Raw genomic sequence first — 20,060 nt, forward strand, 5'->3', positions numbered from 1 at the left:
GCTGCGTCTCTTGCTCCCTGAGCAATCTTCCGCTCCGGCTTTCGTCCCTCGGAGCCCCTGCGCGCTTCCTTCTCGTCCGCCGGTGTACTCTTCCGCAGCACCTCGTCCCTCGGACTGCCGTCCTTCTCGCTAGCTGCATCTTCCGCTCGACTACCTGTGTTCCTAAGCTCCTGCACACTTAGACACAAGGTTAGAAACAACGCGGGACCTAACTTAACTTGTTGATCACACCAAAACAACCTTGGGGTTCCAACACTTTGTTTTACGCGCTCTCTAATAGTGACTGAGGTAGCGAGCCTCTAGTCCTATGAGGTAAAGACCTTGGTCTTACCAGGGCCAAGACCTTGGAATTGGTCACCTGGATTTGTTTAACGACAACCTTGGAAGTTGGGTACTAGCCTCTTACTTTAGTTTACTTGTTATCTCTTTTTAACTAGACCTTGGTCTTTTTCTTTACTCACACTTCTCATAATCCTTTATTAGAGCTTATTAGAATCCTGTAGATATATCTAACAAGTGTAGGATTACAACTAACCAAGCATGCTACATGAAAATAACACAAGGGAAGCAGATCTGAACTCTCTAAGCACGTTATAAAACAAGGCAAAGGAAAGCAAATCTGAACTTACTAATCATGCTATAAAATAGAGTAAAAGAAAGCAACTTTGAACTTACTAATCATGCTATAAGATAGAGCAAAAGAAAGCAACTTTGAACTTACTAATCATGCTATAAAATAGAGCAAATTCAATCACTAAAATGCTGGATAGGGTAGCAAAGTAAGCTAACTCTGAATTGTTATAACAAGGTTGTTCTTTCCTTTAAAACAGCAATAAACAATCTATCCAAACATACTAGTATACTAAGTTATGCATGCTCATTAAGTGGCAAGGAAAACTAAACCATTCTAACAAATTAAAGGGCTATTCTTGCTCTTTGAATTGCAAAGAAAATACTAAACTCATTCTAACTAAATAAAAGGGTTGTTCTTGGATAAGGAGCTACTCATGCTTATTTAAGAAACTTTCCTACTTAAAGCAAAGCTGTGAAATTCTGCACATGCTTAAAGAAAAGGCAACTAACTCAAACCTAGCAATACAAATAGCATGTGAAATCTCTAATTTCTCTAGTAATTAAAAGAAAGACTCCTAATAAATTCTTAACAAGAATCCATTTAAATCCGCTAACAAGGTCCAAAGCTTCTATGGTTCCGAACATATTTCTATAAGCTCTAAACCTGTTACAACCAAAATACATAGCAACCAGCTAATTCCTTTAATCATGCTATAACATGATTACATAGAAGCTAACTAATCTCTCTAATCATGCTTCATCAGAAAATACTAAACGGTAATGAAAGGTACTCAAACTAAATTCTGAATTTGCTAAGAACATGCTTATTCATAACAAGCAAATTAACGCAAACAAAACTAATACTTGCTGAAATTAAAACCCTTATAACGCTTGTTTCAATGATATAAACGAAATATCAATCTGCACATGTACAGGACTAAATTCAGGACGTGCATGCTATAACAGGACACAACCAGCTAGCAAATAAATCCCTTAAGCATGCTATAACAGAACTTAAGCAGGCAACTTCTCTTTTCTACACAGCTTAATCCGAAATAGAAACAAGAAGGTTGATTCCCTAGCTACCCTATTCTGTAAAGCATGATCCGGAAACCATAGGAAGAAAATCCGAACAGAATAAATAACCTACAATTTATACCGAAATCAATAGGTTCTAGCAAGCACTCTGCACAACTCAAACCAACCTTAGCAATTCGGCTAGATAAACAGAGCATAGCAATAAAAGCCCTAGCTCATAAATCCACTCGGCACAGCAAAATCCGCAAGCAAGGAAAACAAATCGAAGCTCGGAGCAACTCCTACCACAGGTGAGTAGTACTTACCCCTTGTTCTTGCACTTACAATCGGAAAGGAGAGGAAGAAGGCTTCCAGGGTTCGGGCAGCTCAATCCTCCGGCGATTCCCTTGCATCCCCGTGCCCTCCTCGACGAAGAACTCGTGAAGATGGACAGAGCTCCTCGGGTTGGACCTTGGCCGGCCACCAGAAATCAAGCCCTAATGCTTGCTTCTTCGATTTTCCACCGAGAGAGAAGACGTCGTCGCCTTGGTGTATTTTCCGCCCGAGCTGCCGCTGTCGCGTGAGAGAGGTGAGGAATTTTGAGAGGTATTGTTTTTGATTTTCCGGAAAAATCAAAACCTAATTCCTTTCTTATATCCGGGTTTAATCAAAACTATGCTATAAACTTAATTCTCTCCATATAAGGTTAACAAAACCGTGTAGCTCAGCTGGTTGGGCCGGTTTTGCTTGGGTCAGTCCGACCCGAGGTCGTGGGTTCGAACCTCGTCTTCAACAGTTTTTGTCAAAATTTCTTTCTTTTTGTAAACATACTAAACGACCTCCAAAAATTGCGTAAAAATACTCTAAAAATTTCTAAAAATCTCTAGAATATTTTAAAAGAATTTCCAAATATTTTTATGGATATTTGGAACTCGAAATAGGGAAAATTGGGTCGTTACATGATCAAATATTTGATCAAAGATGGACCAACTATTAATTTTATTTGTCATAAAGTTAGGTTGACAAGATAATAAAATTAATGGATAAATCACAAGGATTTTGAGGTGTTGGTCTTGACCAAATATTTTTGTGATTCTTATGATTTAAAATGTTTGTCAATTCCCTTGTTGTTATACTATAGAATAGATTTAGTAGTCCCAATTATAATGATTGGAAACAAAACTTGGACACTAAGGTAGACTGTCCTCTCAGAACTGAGAACAATAAAAGTGTATTTTATTCATTAGTTGTTGAAACGTGTTTAGTGGTGTTATCTACCAGTACCTAGTGTGTAGATACGGGAGCCACTGATCATGTCTGCAATTCATTGCAGGGGTTCCAGGAAACCTGATAACTATATGAAAGAGAAAATACCATCTACATGGGCATTGCTGCAAAAGTAACAGTTGTTGCAGTGGGAGATGTTTATCCTCAAATAGAAATAAAACATGGAATTATCTTTACGTATCAAGTTTAGAAAGAACTAGATTTCAATTTCTAAACTATTGAAGGAACTTGATATTCTATTATGATAACAAAGTTGTTATCAAGAAAAATAGGGAAGTTATCAGTTCTAGTATGTTGGTTGACAATTTATAATCCAATAACTCCCACGATGCAACAAATAAAAATTAATAACACATCTTCTAACTCTAATAAGAGAAAGCAACCTTCGGAAATGAACCAATCATATCTTTGGCATCTAAGGCTAAGTTATATTAACTTGAGTAGCATTCATTGGTAGCCGATGAACTTTTGGGTTCATTAGTAGTGGAAAACATTCCAACCTGTGGGTCTTACTTGGAAGGAAAAATAACCAAGAAGCCTTTTAAGTCTAAGGGGTAAGGAGCCAAAGATGTGTTGGAATTAGTTCATTTTGATTTATGTGGACCTTTGACTATCCAGACAAGAGGTGGTTTCGAATATTTCGTCTCTTTTATAGACGACTATTCGAGATACGGGTATATTTACTTGATGCGCCGCAAGTCTAAATGCTTTAATAAGTTCAAAGAGTACAAAGCTGATGTAGAGAAACGTCAAGGTAAAAGTATCAAGACACTACGGTGAGATTGTAGTGGCGAGTACCTCTTAGGAGAGTTTATGTAACGACCACCCTTCTTACTACTACTACTCTCTAAGGATGACCGTTACTTATCTACTAACTCTACTTAACCGGTATAATTAAAATCCTCGAAGAAACCCTACTGAAAAATTCCGACAGAGTCTCCCCTGTACCGGTGACCATAATCATTAATACATGACATAATATACACAGCCACAAGCGGCTGGAACACATATCAATCAACCACGCAGTTTATATATCAAAAAGAAGCACAATACCAAGGAAAAATCAACTCTAACGAATACACGACAAAACAAACCAAATAATAACATGCACCAGTTCTAAATACGTTAAACACTTAAACCAAAACATTCTAAATAAATTCTGGTTCAATCTCTTAGTCTACTCCATAGTCCAAACATCACACACCATCCGTGCCACCTTGTCGCCTTCCTTGCTATATCTTTTCCTTTCCTATATCTGCAGTAAGAGGAAGTGCAATCTATAAGCAAAATTTGCTTAGTAAGCGCTATCTAACTCACAAAATCACGAATGTGCATGTATACGAAAAGAACTAGAAACTATATGCTTTAAAAAGAAATAAAGCATAAACATAACTGCTCATGTCAAACTAATAGCAAAGAAAAACTAAGGAATCTACTCATGTAATTCTAATAGCTAATCATGCTACTCATCTAATAGGTAAACATGAAAACTACTCATTCACTAGATAAACATGGTAGAATAAAGAACTAAACTTACTGATTTTTAGAACTATATGAAACTTATTCCATTTGTTCTAACTTAATCTCTAATACTTTATGTTTATGTAAAACTCGTTTTACTTGTTCAAAAACTTATACTTATAATACTTCAAAATAATAATCAACTTCTCTTGGGCCCGGCAACTGTGCTTTTACTTTTGTAACGACCCGACCCATTTGGCGACCCATTTGGCGAACCTCAGGTCGTCGACCGTCGACCGTCGGTCGTGCCGTTACTACTAGGTTATCTAAACCTAGGGACGACTATGGGAGCCCAACCTAAGGACAACTGAGAGTCCAGCACAGTGCCACTGATAAAAGTAAAATACTTGTTATCTTTTAATACTGCTAATATATAATATCTCGGCATTTTCTTTAGCACCTTGTGTGCCAAAATCCCTGAAGTCTTGACTTTAGGATCTACTTAAGGCCTTGACCTTTTCTTTCTTTTCTTTATCTTTCTTATACTTGTTAATACTTCTAATAAAAGAATGCTTCTTTAAAAACTGAAATGTTTAAACAAAAATCTGCATATAAGCTTAATCAAAATCTGCATTCAAGCTTATTAAAAATCTGCATTATAATCTTAATAAAATCTGCACTTGTAAGCGTAATAAAATTCTACACACTAATGCTTAACAAAAATCTGCACTATAAGTTTAAATAAAAATCTACACTATAAGCTTAATTAAAAATCTGCAAGTTTAATTAAAATCTGCACTATAAGCTTAATTAAAATCTGCACTATAAGCTTTCATAAAAATCTGCATTATAAGCTTAATTAAAATCTGCACTATAAGCCTACATAAAAATCTGCACTATAAGCTTAATTAAAATCTGCACTATAGGCTTAATTAAAAATCTGCACTACAAGCTTAATTAAAATCTGCACTATAAGCCTACATAAAAATCTGCACTATAAGCTTAATTAAAATCTGCATTATAAGCCTACATAAAAATCTGCACTATAAGCTTAATTAAAATCTGCACTAGAGGCTTAATTAAAAATCTGCACTATAGCTTAATTAAAGTCTACACTATAGGCTTAATTAAAAATCTGCACTATAAGCGCTTCTCATGCTTCGAATTCAAGAAGAACAAAGGTCCAAAACTACTCCTACTGCAGGTGAGAAGCACTTACCTTGATTCTTGGACTCACAACCGAACAAAAAGTGCTTCTAGGACCTTGGCCGGCCGCCGGAGATGATGCCCTAACTCCCTTTCGTTTTCTGCCCGAGCTCCGCCATCGTACGCAAAAGAGAAGGAGAGAATGGTTTAAGTCACGGAAAAACAGAGCATCAACTTATCCCTTTTTATAACTTAATATTTGTGTTAACTCCTTAAATAAATTCGCTACTTTTTCTAAACAAACAAATCCAACATCAATTTATCCCTTTTATAATATTCTGTTAACTATCTTAAATAAATTCACTACCTTTTCTAAACAGACAAATCCAAAATCAATTTATCCCTTTTATAATCCAATATTCTGTTAACTATCTTAAATAAATTCGCTACCTTTTCTAAACAGAAAAACCTGTTTGCCCACCTGGTCAGCTGGGTTTTGACCGAGTCAAAGGTCGTGGGTTCAATTCTTGGCTTGGATATATTTTTTGTCGAAACTTCGTTTGTTTAGTAAAAATACCAAACGACCTCCAAAAATTACATAAAAATACTCTAAAAATTTCTAAAAATCCCTAGAATATTTCTATAGTATTTTTAAATATTTTTAAATTACTTTTAGGACTCTAATTGAGGAAATTTGGGTCATTACAATTCCCCATATCTTATAAAAAGTTCGTCCTCGAACTTAGAATAATTCTATAGCATGTTCTCTACCTTGTACATGCATTAGTTAGCGTCCATATTCTAATGTACTAAGGAAAACCACATCAAAGGTATCTTAGGACCTCCTAACCTACATACAATGAACATAAACATAAGCATGACAACATAAACATAAGCATGGTAGATGAACTAAACATAATGATAGACTTGATCACAAGCATGTCCATATGCATAGGCAAGAACATAACATGAACATAACGTGGACCTAAACATAAACGTAAATATAAATATAACATGACTTGAACATACTTGCATGCATACTTATAAACATACTATTGTGGTGGCCTAGTTGCACTTAGTAGTATCGTAACATAAGTTGTTGATCAGACAACTACACTAGCGCTAGGTTGGTTGGGGTCCAAACTTAGGACCGGAGTTCCCCTTTATTCTGGCGCGTTCACCGGGCTTAGGTCCCCAGATCATACCACCATCCCAGAATATATCTTGTTTGATTCTGGGGCACTCACCGGGCTTAGGTCCCCAGATCATACCACCATCCCAGAACACATCTTTTTTTATTCTGGCGCGCTCACCGGGCTTAGGTCCCCGGATCATACCACCATCCCAGAACACATCTCGTTATGTAAAAGAAACTAAGCAGAATTCTTAACTTTATAAGCACTTCTAAACATCTCCCTATTCTGTACATATAATCTAATACTTCTAAGATTTTCTCTTTACTGCAAAGAATAAAGAAAAGCATACTAAAAATTAAATACTTTCTTACTTGAAGACGGCAAGGTTGGTACTGATGTGTGATGTTGGAGAATAGGAACTGCTTTGATACCAACTTGTAACACCCCACCCTCCTTACTACTGGACTATGAGGGCGGAGCGCTACTGGACTACTAACTTTACTTAACTAACATTGCACACATGTTGATAGTAATTCCTAAAACTCTCGGAGAACTCAAAACATACAATTAACTAGCAGCAGAAGACTAAATGACTCATCTAATACATTCTACTCAACTCTTTGTTAATAAATTCTTATGCTAAATCCCAAGGCTTCTATAGTCCAGGCATCACACATCCATCCGCACCTCCTTGTCGCCTTCCTTGCTATATATTTTCCTGTCCTATATCTGCAGTAAGAGGAAGTGCAATCTATAAGCAAAATTTACTTAGTAAGCGCTATCTAACTCACAAAATCACGAATGTGCATGTATACGAAAAGAACTAGAATCTATATGCTCTAAAATGAAATAAAGCATAAACATAACTGCTCATGTCAAACTAATAGCAAAGAAAAGCTAAGGAATCTACTCATGTAATTCTAATAGCTAATCATGCTACTCATCTAATAGGTAAACATGAAAACTACTCATCCACTAGATAAACATGGTAGAATAAAGAACTAAACTTACTGATTTTTAGAACTATATGAAACTTATTCCATTTGTTCTAACTTAATCTCTAATACTTTATGTTTATGTAAAACTCATTTTACTTGTTCAAAAACTTATACTTATAATACTTCAAAATAATAATCAACTTCTCTTGGGCCCGGCAACTGTGCTTTTACTTTTGTAACGACCCGACCCATTTGGCGGCCCATTTGGCGACCCTCAGGTCGTCGACCGTCGACCGTCGACCGTCGGCCGTGCCGTTACTAATAAGTTATCTAAACCTAGGGACGACTATGGGAGCCCAACCCAAGGACAACTGAGAGTCCAGCACAGTGCCACTGATAAAAGTAAAATACTTGTTATCTTTTAATACTTCTAATATATAATATCTCGGCATTTTCTTTAGCACTTTGTGTGCCAAAATCCCTAAAGTCTTGACTTTATGATCTACTTAAGGCCTTGACCTTTTCTTTCTTTTCTTTATCTTTCTTATACTTGTTAATACTTCTAATAAAAGAATGCTTCTTTAAAAACTGAAATGTTTAAACAAAAATCTGCATATAAGCTTAATCAAAATCTGCATTCAAGCTTATTAAAAATCTGCATTATAATCTTAATAAAATCTACACTTGTAAGTTTAATAAAATTCTGCACACTAATGCTTAACAAAAATCTGCACTATAAGCTTAAATAAAAATCTGCACTATAAGCTTAATTAAAAATCTGCACTATAAGCTTAATTAAAATCTGCACTATAAGCTTAATTAAAATCTGCACTATAAGCTTTCATAAAAATCTGTATTATAAGCTTAATTAAAATCTGCACTATAAGCCTACATAAAAATCTGCACTATAAGCTTAATTAAAATCTGCACTATAGGCTTAATTAAAAATCTGCACTACAAGCTTAATTAAAATCTGCATTATAAGCCTACATAAAAATCTGCACTATAAGCTTAATTAAAATCTGCACTATAGGCTTAATTAAAAATCTGCACTATAGCTTAATTAAAGTCTACACTATAGGCTTAATTAAAAATCTGCACTATAAGCACTTCTCATGCTTCGAATTCAAGAAGAACAAAGGTCCGAAACTACTCCTACTGCAGGTGAGAAGCACTTACCTTGATTCTTGGACTCACAACCGAACAAAAAGTGCTTCTAGGACCTTGGCCGGCAGCCGGAGATGATGCCCTAACTCCTTTTCATTTTCTGCCCGAGCTCCGCCATCGTACGCAGAAGAGAAGGAGAGAATGGTTTAAGTCACGGAAAAACAGGGCATCAACTTATCCCTTTTTATAACTTAATATTTCTGTTAACTCCTTAAATAAATTTGCTACTTTTTCTAAACAAACAAATCCAACATCAATTTATCCCTTTTATAATATTCTGTTAACTATCTTAAATAAATTCGCTACCTTTTCTAAACAGACAAATCCAAGATCAACTTATCCCTTTTATAATCCAATATTCTGTTAACTATCTTAAATAAATTCGCTACCTTTTCTAAACAGAAAAATTCGTTTGCCCACCTGGTCAGTTGGGTTTTGACCGAGTCAAAGGTCGTGGGTTCAATTCTTGGTTTGGACATATTTTTTGTCGAAACTTCGTTTGTTTAGTAAAAATACCAAACGACCTCCAAAAATTACATAAAAATACTCTAAAAATTTCTAAAAATCCCTAGAATATTTCTATAGTATTTTTAAATATTTTTAAATTACTTTTAGGACTCTAATTGAGGAAATTTGGGTCGTTATAGTTTAAGAGTCACTTATCAGAAGTCAGGGATTCAATCCCAACTGACTGTACCTGATACATCCCAACAGAATGGTGTGGCAGAAAGAAGGTATAAGACTTTTATGGAAATGATTATATCGATGATGAGTTATTCATAATTACCAAATTCGTTTTGAGGATATACTCTGGAAACGGAAGTGAACATAGTACCTTCTAAATCAGAACCCTCTAATCTCATAGAATTGTAGAATAGGCGTACGCCTAGTCTAAAGCATATTCAGATTTGGGGTAATCCAACACATGTGCTGAAGGAAGACACTGATAAGTTGGATAGGAGTTCACTTATTTGTGGGTTATTATAGAAAAACGAAAGGAAGTTTATAGTCCTAAAAATCAAAATGTCATTGTAAGTACCAATGCCTGATTTTTAGAAGAGGGTTGTGTAATGAACCACAAGCCCATGAGTAAATTTGTTCTTAAGGAAATAATAAAGGACACGTCTAATCTAGTACCAACAGTACAAGATGAGATACCACAAGAAACTGCAACACGTGTTACAAATAATGTACAATTACAGACAGTGCCTCGTCGTAGTGGGAGGGTTGTTAGGCAACCTGAAAGATTCATGTTTTGGGAGAGTCTTTGGACTTGATCCCTAGTGAACATGAACCTGATCCATAGACATATGATGAAGCGCTCTAAGATAAGGATGCAACATCTTGGCAAAGAGCAATGAATACAGAATTAGAATATATGTATTCTAATAAAGTCTGGGAGCTTGTAGAATAACCAAATTGTGTAAAATCCATTAGGTCCACAATAGAAAAAAGACAGACGGGAAGGTTGAAACTTTCAAAGCAAGACTTGTTGAAAAAGAAAAACTTTTTACCAGTAGTCATGCTTAAGTCCATCTGGACTCTTTTATCTATTGTTGCTCATATGGATTATGAGATTTGACAAGTAGATGTCAAGACAGCTTTCCTTAAATGAAGTCTTGAAGAAAGCATCTATATGAAGCAACCAGAGGGGTTCATTGCAAAGGGCAAAGAGCATCATGTATGTAAGCTCAATCGGTCTATGGACTAAAGTAAAGCTTCAAGGTCTTGGAAACATCCGGTTTAATAAAGTAATCCAGACCTATGGATTTATTCAGTGACCGGAGGAATCTTGTGTATACAAGAACTGTGATGGAAACATGGTGGTATTTCTTGTACTATACATAGATGACATTTTTGATAGTTAGAAACAATATCAAAGTGTTGTCATAAATAAGGGTATGGTTGTCCAAGCAATTCGATATGAAGGACTTGAGAGAATGTGCACATATTATAGGGATCAATGTAATAAGGGATCTCAAGAAAAGAATATTGTTCTTATCCCAAGCTTCATATATCGATACAATCCTAGCCCGCTCTAGTATGCCAGACTCCAAGAAAGGTTTTCTACCTTTTAGATATGGAGTAGCTTTATCTAAAGAGATGTCTTCGAAGACATCAAAGGAGATAGAGGACATATGTAACGACCCAATTTTCCCCATTAGGAGTTTTAAAAGTTCTTAAAAATATTTAGAAATGCTATAGAAATATTCTAGAGATTTTTAGAAATTTTTAGAGTATTTTTATGTAATTTTCGGAGGTCGTTTGGTATTTTTACTAAACGAAGGAAGTTTTGACAAAAAAATGTCCAAGCCGAGGTTCGAACCAGCGACCTTTGACTCGGTCAAAACCTGGCTGACCAAGTGTGTTGGCGGTCGTTGCTGATAAAATAGGAAGTGAAATTTATTTAAGCAATGATTTAAAACAGGAAATAAAAAGGGGTTCGGCAGGATTCGAACCCGCGACTCCAACCACGAGCCAAGCCGCGGCTGACCAAGTGCTCACGCGGCCGGTTGTTGAACAAAAAGGGAAAGAAATAGTCTTAAACCGTAACCGAATTACCCTAGTTATAAAATAAAGGACTTAAGTGAAATTTCGGGAATTAACCTCTCCTCCTCTCTTGCAGCGTCGACTTCCTCTCGGGCGAAACTGCAGCCGACGCTAGGGCTTCGTCTCTGGCACCGGCCAAGGGGCGTTTTCGCGAGATCTTCACACCGTTGAGATCCTCTCATCAAGGAGGAGCGGTAGGCACGAAGAAGAGGTCGAGATCTTCACTCCTCCGGGAACCCTAGAAGCCCCCTTTCGTTCGGTTGTAGGTTTAAGAAGAGGTAAGTTGCTTACTCACCTGCAGAAGAGTAGTTTTGGATTTCCCGTTAGCCTTTTCTTTTTGATTTTACAGCATGTTATTAAGAATGTTTGCTTCCTTAAGTTGCTGCCGCGAATTGAGGATTTAAATCCTTGTATCTTCTTGATGTTTATTTTGAAACATGTTGTAAGGAATAGGTTGTAAAGGGTTAGTACACGGTTTGAGTTTTACAGAATTCAGATTTAAGCTGTAAGATTTGTTGCTTAAGCTTTCTGTCATGAGTTAAGTTCAATTCACCAAATGACTTAAGTCTTCTGCCGTGAGTTAAAAGGAAGAACAGGAAAGGATGAGTATGTGGGGAAATTTTGTTTCTTGGTTTTCTGCCGTGCTACAGTTCCAGGAGGAATTTCTTACATGGCTTTCGGGTTTTAGGTTGTAGAGAATCTTGGTTGCTTATAAAAGTTTATGTAACACCCCACCCCCCTCACTACTGGACTGTGGGGGCGGAGCGCTACTGGACTACTAACTTTACTTAACTAACATTGCACACATGTTGATAGTAATTCCTAAAACTCTCGGAGAACTCAAAATATACAATTAATTAGCAGCGGAAGACTAAATGACTCATCTAATACATTCTACTCAATTCTTTGTTAATAAATTCTTATGCTAAATCCCAAGGCTTCTATAGTCCAGGCACCACACATCCATCAGCACCTCCTTGTCGCCTTCCTTTGCTATAACTTTTCCTTTCCTTTATCTGCAGTAAGAGGAAAATGCATCTATAAGCAAAATTGCTTAGTAAGCGCTATCTAACTCACAAAACTTGAATGTGCATGTGAATATACTGAAATCTAAAAGCTGAATGCTCAAAAGGAAAACTACTCATGCTCATCTACAAGCAAAAGAAACATACTGAAATGCTAAACGTGTAAAACAAATCTATACAATCATGCTAGCATAATCTTGCTGAATTTTAAACACTTTCTGAATCTTATTTCACTTGTTTAAAAACTTATACTTTAATACTTCAAAATAATAATCAACTTTCTTCTTGGGCCCAGACGTAGCACCATCTTATGCGCGTTCCCTAATAGGTTGGGGTAGCGAGCCACCAATCCTAAAAGAGCAAACCTCGGTCTACCAGGGCCAAGACCTCGGAATTGGACACCTGGATTTGTTTAACGACAACCTCGGAAGTCAGGTACTAGCCTCTTAAATAAAGTAAAATACTTGTTATCTTTTATTACTTCTAATATATAATGCCTCGGCATTTTCTTTAAGCACATTGTGTGTCAAAATCCCTAAAGTCTTGATTTTGGGATCTACTTAAGGCCTTGGCCTTTCTCTTTCTTTTCTTTATCTTTCTTACACTTGTTAATACTTCTAATAAAAGAATGCTTCTTTAAAAACTGAAATGTTTAAACAAATTCTAACTTTGAAATGCATAAACAAAAATCTGTATACTATGCTAATCAAAATTCTGCATACTATACTAATCAAGATTCTGCATTCTCTGCTACACTATTTCTGCATACTATGCGAACATAAATTCTGCACTATAATACTTAACCAACTATTTCTGCATACTATGCAAACATAAATTCTGCACTATAATACTTAACCAAACTGCACTATAATCTTTTTCTTTAAAAACTGCACTATAAGTTCCACCAAAAATCTGCACTACAAGTTCCACCAAAAATCTGCACTATAAATTCCACCAAAAATCTGCACTACAAGTTCCACCAAAAATCTGCACTACAAGTTCCACAAAAAATCTGCACTATAAACTTTAAAGAAATCTGTACCATAAGCTCTTAAGAAATCTGCACTACAAGCTCTAAAGAAATCTGCTCTAAAGAAATCTGCATTTTAAGTTCTAAGAAATCTGCACTACAAGCTTAATAAAAATCTGCACTATAAGCTTACATAAAAATTTACACTATAAGCTTAATTGAAATCTGCACTATAGGCTTAATTAAAATTTGCACTATAAGCTTAAATAAAAATCTGCACTATAAGCTTAATTAAAAATATGCACTATAAGCTTAATTAAAATCTGCACTATAAGCTTAATTAAAAAATCTGCACTATAAGCTTAATTAAAATCTGCACTATATGATTAATTAAAAATCTGCACTACAAACTTAATTAAAATCTGCACTATAAGGCTACATAAAAATCTGCACTATAAGCTTAATTAAAATCTGCACTATAAGCTTACATAAAAATCTGCACTATAAGCTTAATTAAAATCTACAATATAGGCTTAATTAAAAATCTGCACTACAAGCTTAATTAAAATCTGCACTATAGGTTTAATTAAAAATCTGCACTACAAGCTTAATTAAAATCTGCCCTATAAGCCTACATAAAAATCTGCACTATAAGCTTAATTAAAATCTGCACTATAGGCTTAATTAAAAATCTGCACTATAAGCGCTTCTCATGCTTCGAATTCAAGAAGAACAAAGGTCCGAACTACTCCTACTACAGGTGAGAAGCACTTACCTTTGCGTTCTTGGGCTTACAACCGGAAAGAAAACTTCTAGGGTTTGCGGGAATTGCAAGCTTCGACCCCTCCTTCGTACTCACAGTTTCCCCTTGACTAGAGGATCACAACCATGTGAAGATCTCGTGGAAATCTCCCTTGGCCAACCGCCGGAGAGGAACCCTAGATCCCCCCTTTTTTTTCCTTCGCCCAAACAGGAGACGCTGTGCTGTCGGGAGAGAAAAGGAGAGGAGTGGTTTAGGTTTTGGAAAATAATCCCTAAGTTCTCCCTTTTTATAACTTAATATTTCTGTTAACTATCTTAAATAAATTTGCTACCTTTTCTCAACAGACAAATCCAACATCAACTTATCCCTTTTATAATCTAATATTCTGTTCACTATCTTAAATAAATTTGCTACCTTTTCTAAACAGACAAATCCAACATCAACTTATCCCTTTTATAATCCAATATTCTGTTAACTCCTTAAATAAATTTTTCTAACTTTTCTAAACAGACAAATCCAACATCAACTTATCCCTTTTATAATCCAATATTCTGTTAACTATCTTAAATAAATTCGCTACATTTTCTAAACAGATAAATCCGTTTGCACACTTGGTCAGCCGGGTTTTGACTGAGTCAAAGGTCGTGGGTTCAATTCTCAGCTTGGACATTTTTTTGTCGAAACTTCCTTCGTTTAGTAAAAATACCTAACGACCTCCAAAAATTACATAAAAATACTCTAAAAATTTCTAAAAATCCCTAGAATATTTCTATAGCATTTTTAAATATTTTTAAATTACTTTTAGGACTCTAATTGAGGAAATTTGGGGTGTTACAGTTTAAGATGTGAATTTGCGTTAATGGAATCCTTAGATTTCAGAATCTGGTGCATCATTGTTTTCTTACAGCATTAGGATAGCTTGAAGTTTAAAGGGCAGCAAGTGCTTCATTGTTTTCCTTGGTTCGGATTTCTTCCTATGGTTTCTGGATCATGCTTTACATTTCCTTAGTTTAGCTTGATCTCAGATTAGTGCCAAATCCATATTAGTTTTAGATCAGCATTAATTCTGAGCATGAACAGCTCTAATTCAAGTGTGCAGTCCAGATTTCTTTTGTATCTCCATAAGCAAGAATCGGCCACAAATTGCATACTAGTTTTAGATCTTTTGCAGATTTAATATGAGCAGTTTTCTTGTTGTAATAGAGCAGATTTTGTTATGTAGCATGTAGATTTTTGTTAGTTATAGTATGCAAAATTATTTGTTTAAGTATTCACTCTTAGTATATTCAAGTGTAAATTTTAGTTTATCTAAGCATTTCAAAGTTAGAATTTGTATGAGACATTGTTTTAGAGGTATTAACAAGTATAAGAAAGATAAAGAAAAGAAAGAAAAAGGCCAAGGCCTTAAGTAGATCCCAAAGTCAAGACTTTAGGGATTTTGGCACACAAGGTGCTTATTAAAATGCTGAGGCATTATATATTAGAAGTATTAAAAGATAACAAGTATTTTACTTTTATTAGTGGCACTGTACTGGACTCTCAGTTGTCCTTGGGTTGGGCTCCCATAGTCGTCCCTAGGTTTAGATAACCTAGTATGCAGGACTCTCAGTTGTCCTTGGGCTGGACTCCCATAGTCGTCCCTAGGTTTAGATAACCTAGTAAACCCTACTAGATTCGGGACCAGCTATCTCGGGTCTAGTTAGGAATGCGCGCATAGCAAGTACAGTTGTCGGGCCCAAGAAGAAAGTTGATTATTATTTTGAAGTATTATAAGTATAAGTTTTTGAACAAACAAAATAAGTTTCACATAAGTATAAAAGTATAAAAGAATAAGTTTAGAACAAATGAATTAAGTTTCACTTTGTTTTAAAATCAGTAAGTTTAGTTTCCTTTTATGCTAGCATGTTATTTAGATTAACTTACTGTTCTTTACTATTAGCAAATATTAAAGTAACCCTGGACAAGGACATTGGACTGCTGTAATGTATATATTGAAGTACCTGAGAGGGACTAAAGATTATATGCTAGCTTACAAAGCAGATGTGTCACGCCCCAGGTAGTCCCTGTCCGAAGAAATTTCGGCAGCATCTCCCCTGTACGGCGGACAATATGAAGCTCAGTATACATATATCTCCATACCTCGGCCACACACGGCCGGAATAATACAATACAAAAGAACAAGCCACGCAGTTTATATCAACATTCCACATAATTCAACATATAATCAATCCACACAGTTTAATAAGGAAAGACGATATAAAATCTCGAAAATATATGTACACATCCTACTCCACTACATCGAAGAAAAACCAAATCCACGAAGTAATGAAAATATCTGCAGCGGAAAACAATAGTAGTAAACCCGAAAGTTCAATGTAAAGTCCACAATACAAACCCACAATACAAGTATATAAGATGCAAAAGCAAAATATAATCCAACAAAGAAAATCCTCGCGATAACGGGGCTAGCGACTGGAATCTCTCCTGACGGCCTCAACCTGAAAAATAATAACAACGGGGTGAGTTCAAAGAACTCAGCAGGTAATCCAATAGATATGTACAGCAACATATAACTACCAGTAATATCCTAAGGTACAGTCTCCTAAACCATAGGACCTACAGTACAGTCTCCTAACAATATAACAGGTATGCATAGCTGAATAAACTGTAATGAGTAACCAGAAGCATGTAGTATACAAGAATAATAAGAAATGCATAATCGAAATAAATCAGACTCACCGCGAGGCTTAGGCGAATGATCGTGGACATACAGATAAAGATAGTCGAACAAATACGCATGTATCCTGTATGCATGTCAATCATATGCGATCACCCAAGTGCATCATCCAATATGCAACAATCACAATAAATGCAACATGCATATGATGCGATATGCCATGGTCACCCCCGACGCTAGTCACCGCCTCACACGCGATGGCGAGACCGAGTAGGTAGGGCACACTCTGCCGTCACTACCCCCGATGAGTGACCGAGTGGACGGATGAGTACACCTATCCTCCTACCTCAAACATAGTGAGGGAGCGAACGCCTCAACTCCCAGACGCAATGACGGGAGGGATCCGTCCGCTACCACGCCTGCAGCTCACACTACCCATGAGCGGACCAGCGGAGCACTACAGAGCAACCGCCACACACAGGTGGTGCCACTACCCATGCAAGGTCACGTTGTGTGCCCGTAGTACCGACGAGCTCAACAATAATGGAGTCGAATCGCCAAAGCATGCAATCATGCAGGATGGTGCATGATGCTACAGTATGTCATACCTGAACATAGCCTCCTCCATATATGTGTGTGCCCAAAAGGTGAACGCATATATATAACCATGATATAAACAGCATAAACCCAAAGACATCACATATAACAATGATGTAAGTATCATGAATCCCAGAGCATGTATCACACATGTAAAGCAACTAATCCAGTAGAGTAGAGCACTATAGATATGCATCTCTATGAACATATATATACATGGCAAGAGGTAAATATCCAATCCTGAAGTAAAGCAACTAACAGATGAAGCATGTGATAGGTATCAACTAGCTAAGACTAGGGAAGAAATAAATCTACCACCTATCACTAGTAACTATATATAAACTATACATATCATAAGACAGTATCAAAAGATAAGTCAAAGGGTACCCGCCTCAAATAGAAGGTACAATCCAAATCCGAAGTCAACGTCAAGACGCCTGTCTCAAATTAGACTCCTGCGTCAAACAACATATATATTTTATTTAGCTAAATCAAATGAATAGCTAAATAAAATCCCTAAAACTAAATTAGGGCAAAACCCTAATCACACAACCTTATCCTATCTAATTAAATCTAACGGTCAATTAGGATTAGTTATCTAATCCCTAATCTCTCATTAGATTAGAAAACCAACAGTAGACTAGGGTTAATTACCTTAACCCTAATCATTCCATTAGACTAATTCTAAACAATTAAATCTAATCACACTAATCATGTATCAAAATCCCTCCACATAAACCACTAAGTAAAACCCTAATTCCAATCTAAAACAAGATCATCTAGCATTCAACTCCGAAACATGATCTACAACAAGATCAATTATCCTATTCCTTACCTCAAATCCAGTTGTTGTTGTTGCTGGATGGTTTACTGCCGAAATCAGAAAGTTCACAAATAGAACAGAGCAGATCGAACCTACTGTTGATGCTGGATTGAGGTGATTGTTACTGCCGGAACCAAACACAATTCCACAGCAAGAATGGAACCTCACCTCCCCTCACTGGAATCAATAGGATCAAGAAGGAATCAAAACAAAGATCACATATCAACATGAAATGATGATCTCTGATCAAGCAACACATAATTCCAAATAGAACTCACCTTCAACCGGGACCTCAGTTAGCAACAAGGAAGAGATCCAAGATCTAATCAAGAAAAATCCAGCACAATTGATCCGATACCTTTCCCTAACCAGAACAGAAGAATCAATGAGGAACATAACCCAATCGAACAAAAACCTTGAATCTATGAAATTCCCAACAACTCTTACCTCTATCGATCACCTTCGGACGATGTCGCACAACCCGATCCGGCTGAGAGGACGCTGATTGCTCTGTGAGCAGCTCGTGGAGACGGAACGAAGGGTTGATAGGCTAGGGACGACACAGATCGCGCACCTGTTGTGCCCTAGCCCCCTCGTCGGCGTCGCTCAGCCGTAGAACTCACCGGACAGAACCCTCGGCCGAAGAAGATCTAGGCTCCACCATGCTCCAGCAAGCTCCGGCGAACGAAGATGATCGCCAAAGGAGAAGCTCCGCTCCCGTCTGTAACGACCACCCTTCTTACTACTACTACTACTCTCTAAGGGTGGACGCTACTTAACTACTAACTCAACTTAACCGGTACGCTACTTAACTACGAGAAATCCCTACCAAAAAATTTCGGCAGAGTCTCCTCTGTACCGGTGACCAAATCAACAATACAAATAATATATACTCAGCCACAGGTGGCTGGAACATATAATCACTCAACCACGCAGTATAATAACTCAATAAGAAGAATGAAACTACTCTAGCAATAGTAAACAGATAATACTCCAACAATAAAACATAACAAAGTGCGGAATAGACTCAATTACAATCTCAACTTCATCATAGCACTAAGGAGAAAGAAAAGGAAACTCTAATCAGGTAAGTTTTAACAACTCCTTAGCAAACTCATGATCTCTCCATAGTCCAGCCATCACACACCTTCATCACCACCACCTTGTCGCCTTCCTTGCTAAATCTTTTCCTTTCCTTTATCTGCAGTAGGAGGAAGTGCAGTCTATAAGCATAAAGCTTAGTGAGCGCTATCTACTCACAAAAACTCGATATGCATGTATATAAATAAAAACATGCTAAAACTGAATGCTAACATGTAAAGCTACTCATGCTCATAAATAGTAAAGGAATCATACTATCTGGAATACTAAACATGTATAGCTAATCATGCTCATAATCCAATAAAGGAATCATACTAACTGAAATACTAAACATGTATAGCTAATCATGCTCATAATCCAATAAAGGAATCATACTAACTGAAATACTAAACATGTATAGCTAATCATGCTCATAATCCAATAAAGGAATCATACTAACTGAAAAGCTAACATGTAAAGCTACTCATGCTATACAAGAATAAAACTATAACTGCATGCTGAAAAGCAAATAAAACTAATCATGCTAAATAATCTAATAGCAAGAAATCAACTAAATGATAAGACATATAGTCATGCTCAAATAAACTCATAAGGAAGCAAATGAAAACTGATACTGCATGCTTCAAATAACAAGAAGCTAAACTTTCTAATTCTAAACATATTTGATGTTTGTTTCATTTGTTTCCAAAAACTTTTACTTTTATACTTCAAAATAATAATCAACTTCTCTTGGGCCCGGCATTGTACCACTTTGCGCGCATTCTTAATAAGAATCGAGGTAGCTAATCCCGAAACTACTAAGATACTTCTAGGCCATGTGCCTAGGGGC

At 36.4% G+C, this 20,060-nt stretch overlaps 1 long non-coding RNA gene across 1 annotated transcript; it reads right to left on the bottom strand.

The window, feature by feature from the left end:
• Positions 1–16,493: 16,493 nt before the first annotated feature.
• On the bottom strand, positions 16,494–18,465 carry LOC121994197. Its single transcript, XR_006115633.1, has 3 exons — positions 18,409–18,465; positions 18,143–18,307; positions 16,494–16,531 (listed from the first exon to the last, which is right to left on the bottom strand). It is a non-coding gene; the product is annotated as an uncharacterized LOC121994197 (long non-coding RNA).
• Positions 18,466–20,060: the final 1,595 nt, after the last annotated feature.

The sequence above is a fragment of the Zingiber officinale genome, chromosome 6A (assembly GCF_018446385.1).
Source record: "Zingiber officinale cultivar Zhangliang chromosome 6A, Zo_v1.1, whole genome shotgun sequence".
In the NCBI taxonomy this organism is placed as follows: domain Eukaryota; kingdom Viridiplantae; phylum Streptophyta; class Magnoliopsida; order Zingiberales; family Zingiberaceae; genus Zingiber; species Zingiber officinale.